The following is an 8,139-nucleotide window of genomic DNA, read 5'->3' on the forward strand; positions in this document are numbered from 1 at the left end:
TTTATACTTGAGATTCTAATTTGGCATGGAACTGTACTATAGGGGGTGCTATTTCTCACTCAACTGCACACTTTTAGGGAGTGTTCCACAAGGGAGCGCTACTGTGCTTCACATCAATGCACTTTGTGCATTTGTAGTGTGTTTTTAATCTGGTGTGTTTTGTCAGTGTCAAGAGATCAGAACATTATGACACTTTCATCCACCTACATGCTTCGAATTAGCGTTTAGTCTTTACTCATCCACTACATCCGTTTCCCAGTCTCAGCATTGGAAAGGCAAAATATGAACTTAAGTGCAGTAAATGAAAGCCAGACTGGTTTATTATTTATGTCTCATGACGAGCAGAACTGGTTTTATTATTCATGTCCCATTTGTTATGAATAAATGAACTTGAAGCTTAACCCAGACCAGTCCACAAGTGAATAATACCATCAATAATGCAGTGTGATAACAACACAGAGACCCAGCCACTGGCACTAGCCTTACAATAACGGTGTAAAGATTCCTAACACAGATTCCAGTTGTAGAATATTTTTGTTTACATAAGGTACAAACTCATATCTAAAAGTATTTAGTATAATGTATTAACATCTGTATGTAAAACTCATGGAAGCTTAATTACAATAAGCAGGTCGTGTCGCAGTCACACTGTGAGGAGTGTGGTGTGTTCTCCCTGTGTCTGCGTGGGTTTCCTCCGGGTGACTGTCTGTGAGGAGTGTGGTGTGTTCTCCCTGTGTTTCCATGGGTTTCCTCCGAGTGACTGTCTGTGAGGAGTGTGGTGTGTTCTCCCTGTGTCTGCGTGTGTTTCCTCTGGGTGACTGTCTGTGAGGAGTGTGGTGTGTTCTCCCTGTGTCTGCGTGGGTTTCCTCCGAGTGACTGTCTGTGAGGAGTGTGATGTGTTCTCCCGGTGTCCGCATGGGTTTCCTCCGAGTGCTCTGGTTTCCTCCCACAGTCCAAAAACACACATTGTTAGGTGGATTGGTGACTTAAAAGTGTCTGTGAATGTGTGAGTGTTTGTCACCCTTTGAAGGACTGGCGCCCCCAGCCAGGTGTGGTCCTGTCTTGTGCCCAATGATTCCAGGTAGCCTCAAGACATACCACGACCCTTACTGGATAAGCGGTTACAGACAATGAAAAAATTGCAGCATATATTCTGCATTCATTGGTCAACAATGAGGAGGGTAGTGGTATAGTTCAGAAAATGGTATTTAAGATAAGTTTGAAGAGTGAATCTAACAATATACCTACATGAATAATATAGCTGAATATTAATACACTATATATGGAGTTGTCCAATGTATCTCAGCACAGTTCAGACAGCAGTAGGTCAGTAGTTACCCTGCAGTAAGGAATAAACATTATTATTGCAGTAGGATGCAAAGATCTGACAGCGCTCTGTATCAGTCATCTGCTAAATGTACTTCTGTTATGAGATAACATACATCTCTGGATGTACACTTAAAAATGTCATAAAGATGTCAGCGTTGAGCTGTGTGATGAATGATGATGAACCTTAGTTCATTCGATGACTTACTTCTTTTACATTAGCTAGTACATCTCAACATGGTGTAAAGACAGCATGTCCTTTCTTATCCCCCCCCCCCTCAACACACACACACAAACTTTAGCCCAGCATTTGTGCAAACCTGTTCATCCATTTGCCCTCTATTGTGAGGATGCACTAGAAGCCAGTGACTGGGGGGCTTTATACCCCTCTAGTTGAAACATGACATGGAGTCTAGTGACCTTAAGGTTGTGTGCATGTCTATGAATGTTTCTCTTCATGGTTTTCTGTGGAGATTATGCAAGCTGAGCACATCTGAACTGTGTCTACAATGGCTGTAAAGTAGTTGAGGCCAGTTATTATAAGAGGTCACTACAAATGTTTGGACACAGCACACACACGCACTCCCAGGTAGTTTTCGAAAGCTGAAAGTTTATAATGATTAATAATCTCGTTGTGCTTTAGGTAATCCAATAAGACTTCTGCTCTGGGTTTGGCTGTATAAAAGGTAATGTAGTTATGGGGAATAAAACAGGAGACAGAGGGCGCCAGCATCTGCTCAAGTCCTTCACAGCTCACTCATAAATGCCATGCTTAACTAGAAACGGGCAGTATGATATCATCAACAGTGGACAAATGAATGCTTGTGCTTGACAATAGCTTTGAAGTACACTGCACTAAAAGTCATTAGACTGGGGGAATTTAAATTTGAAATCATGTAGAAATGTAGTGCACAGTTTTAAATTTAACAACACATTTTCTGTAGAGTTTTCAGTGTGGACAAGTATTTATGTCAGGTTTGTGAGCTGTAACACTACAGCACCGCTAAATTAGTATATGCAAATCAAGATGGTGACAAATAGGCAAGGAGGAGCAAAAAAAGCATGTGAGGAGGATGGAGTGAAATACTCTTAATTATCAGCTGTATGTATGCAGGTGGGCAGTGAGAAATACTGAGAGGAACCTGTGATAGCTACTATTAGTTTAGAGCATCTTCACTGTGATGATTATGTAACATTGCTGCTAAATGCTTCCTCTTGTCTTTATGACCACTAACGCTCATGGCTGCATTTTTTAAAACCTTTTATTGCTTCTACTATTTTCTTCTCATGAGGATTTGATTGTATTCATCTCTGGGAGCTTTAATGAGAGCAGGTCCTGAAGATGGATGATTAGTTCTGGATCATAAACACCACGTCAACTCCTCTCAGAGGTATTTGGTGGTGTTCCATTACACAAGAGAACACAGTTTCATTGCTCACAACTCAAGACCACACTTGGGACAGTGTCTGGTGACCCTATGAGTTGACATGTGAATATCTGAGTGAACCTTAACGTTTAATTTGATTCCTATTAACGTGGGTACAATGAATGTGTGAGTGTGTGTCGCCCTGTGAAGGACTGGCGCCCCCTCCAGGGTGTATTCCCACCTTGTGCCCAATGATTCCAGGTAGGCTCTGGACCCACTGCGACCCTGAACTGGTTACAGATAATGAATGGATGGATGAATAAACGTGGTTACATTTGTGTAGGTATACAACTGTGCATTAGGAATACATAGTACAGCATACAAACACATTGTAAGTACCACACAGCTACAGGATCTCGAGATCCTGGGTTCAATCCTCGCCTTATTTGTGTTCTCCCTGTGCCTGTGTGGGTTTTCCCTGGTGCCCTGGCTGCTCACACAATTTCTTAAAACACATGCTGGTAGATGGACTGGCTGTGTGAAATGGTCCACAGGTGTGAGTGGGTTCCTGCCTTATTCCCTGTAGTTTTGGGTGGGTTGTGAACACACTGCAACCTGCATCAGGATAAAGTATTGTGATAAAGTCTGTGTTGCCCTGTGAAGGACTGGCGCCCCCTCTAGTGTGTATTCCTGCCTTGCGCCCAATGATTCCAGGTAGGCTCTGGACCCACCGCGACCCTGAACTGGATAAGCGCTTACAGATAATGAATGAATGAATGAATAATGATATGAATCAAAGTCTGTGTTTGTACTTTCCATAACACTCATTTACACGTTCTTCTACGACACGGTTTTCCTTGTCTTTGCCTGTTGTTGTCATGTACTTACAAAACTGATCACATTAGTCAGTTATACAATAGGGAAATATTGCTGTGATGGCTACTAAAAATGACCTCCACAAGTTTACGTATCTGACCATTATTGAGCCTGATAAGCTCCTATGACTCACTGTTCCTCTTAGACAACCACGAGACAGACGGGGTGCCATTATCCACCAAGCAGCAGGGAACTGCCGAATCAAATAAAAAGCAACATCCTTTTCTTTATAGGCGTGCCCGTAAAATGTATGTTTATAAAAGTTCCATCCCTCGGGACGTATCATTTTGTTTATTTTTCAGCGACGTGCCATCTAAACCAACTACTGACCCCTTTTATTTCCAGCAGTAAAAATATTGCTTTCTACAATACAGGATATTGCATTTAGATAGTTTCAAAAATCAGCACACACGGCAATGTGTGCATTTCAGGTAGGTACACACTAACACACACACATACACACGTCTGCTGTGTGCTAATCAGTAAAGCAATAAAACGCCTTTATTAAACGGACATGCCGTAATATCATATTCACATAATAAATTCAGTAGTCAGCCGTGTTGATCAGAGAAGTACAGCATACACTTGGAGAGACACACATGCATGTAGGACTTCAATGGATGAAGCTAAAACACACCCTCGAAGCACCTGGCAGTGATCATAAAAAAGCAACATGAAGTAATATTATGAGATGATAATCCTCGTAACTTATGATGAGGGAGGTTTGGTCACACTTCAACAAACACAGTCTTGTATCTGTTAATTGTGGGAACATTACATAGACTGCCATTCATTTGGTGGAGACTTACCTTTAACGTTAACTTTAAGTTAAACTTAAGTTAAACTTTAACGTTTACTATAAGTCCTAGTAGCTTAACCCTGCTCTTAACTCAAAGTTAAATCCTCTTCACCTTAAAATATAGAGATTGACATTGTGGGGACCAGGTGGTGGTCCCAACAAGAAAGACGAGTCCCCACAGTGTTTGAACAGGCTTTTGTCCCACAATGTGATATATTCCTGGAATATTACATCATCGCCATCCAATTAAAAACATGTATCTCCCAAAAAATAGCAACTTTAAAGGAGAAGGGGAAAAAAAACTCCTTAGCTTTCAGCGGAAGTGAATGTAATAAAAGATTTTATTTCAAGAAATTTTGAAGCACTGGTTCTACTGGTTCATTAATTTTTAGTTTACTAAATGTTTTTAACTGGACAGCGACAATATATAAACACCACTATCTGCTCCCCTGAAATAAAAAGTAATAAATCATGCTCATGACATGGCTTTATGCAGAGGAGCTATCACCATGACGAGACTCCCTCCCTTCCTGCACTTTTACATAAATGTCAACAACAAATAAATTCAAACCTCAGGGTACACCCTGTGGCGAGACTATAAAGTTAGAACCAAATACTATCAGGTAACTACTAAACGTGCACCAGGTATGATCCACAGAGCCCTGGATCAAGGGAACAACACATACTACAGAGCGAGCACCAGATACAATCATGGAACTATCAAGTGAGCACCAGGTCCAATTTACAGAGCATTAGCTACCACTGAGTTTATACCAAAAGCTATCAACTGAACAATTATCAAGTCAGCAGAAGGTATGATCCAAGACAACTGAGGCCACACAATATTTCTTTTGAACTTCTGGTAATACAATGCTATTGAACAGCTCAACACGCTTGGAGGAGAACATTAACTGTTTAGTGTGTTGTTATCCAACAGATGCCTGCATGGGTTAAGATGCTGAGTGATCTGTATAACAGGGAAATGGAGGACCCTCTTGGACAATTATGCCATCTTGGACCTGTGTTAAGGTGAACACTGATGACACTCAGGAGCTCCTCCTGTTCACTGTTATGTTTGTTAGTGTAAATAGCCTTTCATATAGAATGGAAAATAATCCAACTCTGGAGACCTTTAGGGTGTGGAATAAAAGTCAATAACACAAATGGTCTTCCACTGGTGTTTCTTGGGACTCCAAATGTCTTTATTCTGTGAGTAAATTGTTGTGTCCCATTCGATGAGACAGACAGACAGACAGACAGACAGCGTGGGAGTGTGGATGAGTGTTTGTGTGGGAATATTGCTCTTTGGGTGGGATTTCCTAATGATGGCACAAGACCATCTCTCTTCATTTGGGGAGAAGATTGATCAGTAAGGTAAAGCTCAGAGCAGCATCCTCACCCCCTCTTCCTCCAGCCACACAGTGTCTTGAGGTCAACAAGTCATGAGACATGGAAAAAAATTTAAAAAATGAATAAATAAATAAATTAAATTAAAACCCACTCATTCTTAGTCCAGCCCGTTTTGTCCAGTGTACAATATAGAAATGTTCTTTTTGTATTTGCTCCTTTGCTTTATAAGATCTTTTATTCAATAATAATGATTATATTAAGCTCCATTTTTATGCCTGAAAACAACAATGATCCACATTTAATCAGTACTTTTATTTATGTCACTGTGTTGAATTTTCTGTTGATGAGTCTGATGAGGGGCCAGGACCATAAACAACAGTAACCTACCCAGAATCTAATTTTGTATGAAATAAATAATGTAGCATATAAATCTACCACACAACCTAAGCCTAGCAAGTTTACTGCGTGCATAAACATAAACAATTATACAATACAGAACATTCGTTGTGCTGAATCAGTGTAGTCATTCTGCTTGGGTTATCACTCATTGAATGCTGAACTCCAACGCCATTTTGGATTTTCCTCATCCTCTACCAGGTGCTTCTGCTTGAGGTGGTTAAACAGATCATTGGTTTTTCACCTTCTGTAGTTATAGGCTTCTTTCATTTCTTACGTAGCAAATTCCTCCACCTCAGGGCCACTTTCCATGATATTTCACTGTACCTAAATGTCTCACGTAATCCACGTATTACATGTAAATGCATTGTCCCAATCGCAGTGACTCAACAGCAGCAAGAGAGAAATCTGAAGTCAGCGTTAATACAGCCGTGGCATAATGAAAACATGTCCTTCATTAGTTTGTCCTTCAAGACCTCTGTGCCATTTCCATATAAATGTATTCCACATGAACTTACTTTATGGCATTCATTTACAAGTGTATTGCAATATTAGTCAGTGTGATTTAAACAGAGATATGCTGTGAATACTTATGTTGAACTGAATACGGCTTATACTCAGCTTCACTTATACTTATATATATATATATACTTATATATAAAACAATCCTTATACTGACACCTATAGGCCTGGATGTATCAGAGATTTCGTACTAACGCTATTCTAAACATGGCCATCCCTATGTGAGAGATACGGCACATGTAGCATTAATGTAATGTAATGTGCAATTATTTGTCATCGTACAACGTACAACGAAATGTGTCTTCTGCATTTGAAGTGTTTGTGTTGAATACACAAACACTAGTGCCCTAGGGACTGTGAACACACACCCAGAGTGGGTACCCCTGCCACCTCTGGCACCCAGGGAGCATTTGAGGGTTCAGTGCCTTGCTCAAGGACACTTCAGTCATGGATGTTCCTGCTGGTCCTGGGGATCAAACCTCGGTCCTCTAAACATTAGGCCAAGGCTACATAGTATTTGTCTACATCTCATGAGTTATGAGTTATAAATAAATATTTTTATAAATATTGTTTACTGGAAGGGCAGCACGGTGGCGCAGCAGGTAGTGTCGCAGTCACACAGCTCCAGGGGCCTGGAGGTTGTGGGTTCGATTCCCGCCTCGGGTAACTGTCTGTGAGGAGTTGGTGTGTTCTCCCTGTGTCTGTGTGGGTTTCCTCAAGGTGACTGTCTGTGAGGAGTGTGGTGTGTTCTCCCTGTGTCTGTGTGGGTTTCCTCCGGGTGACTGTCTGTGAGGAGTGTGGTGTGTTCTCCCTGTGTCTGTGTGGGTTTCCTCCGGGTGGTCCGGTTTCCTCCCACAGTCCAAAAACACACGTTGGTAGGTGGATTGGTGACTCAAAAGTGTCCGTAGGTGTGAGTGTGTGAGTGAAAGTGTGTGTGTCTGTGTTGCCCAGTGAAGGACTAGCGCCCCCTCCAGGGTGTATTCCTGCCTTGCGCCCAATGATTCCAGGTAGGCTCTGGACCCACAGCGACCCTGAATTGGTTAAGCGGTTATAGATAATGAATGAATGAATGAATGAATGTTTAATGGAATTCTGTGGTTAAACAAATGTTTGATTTGTAACTAGGGCCACAACTTAGTTTGTCAACTCAGAATTTAATAGTTGACGCAGAATATAATTTTTGATAGCATCAAATGTTCTTACCTCACAGTCCACAACTCTAAGTCCCATTTTCAGAAATAATCCAGATACCTTCACACTGATTTTCGTCCGTCTCCGCCTCTCTATGGAAACCACAAACACACCCTGCTCTGTCCTAAGTGTTTACACCTGGAACTGAAATCAATGTAAACATGATTAGGTATTTTTAAGATCACTTACAGTCTCAGAAGATGCGCTGCACCAGTGAAAAGCCCCTAAATCATCGGCTAAGGTCTGAAATCGCTTGCTCACCCAGTCACAGTGAACAATGCCCTTTTTCCCTATGAAAATGTAACATGGCGT

The sequence above is a fragment of the Hoplias malabaricus genome, chromosome 9 (genome assembly GCF_029633855.1).
Source record: "Hoplias malabaricus isolate fHopMal1 chromosome 9, fHopMal1.hap1, whole genome shotgun sequence".
NCBI lineage: Eukaryota > Metazoa > Chordata > Actinopteri > Characiformes > Erythrinidae > Hoplias > Hoplias malabaricus.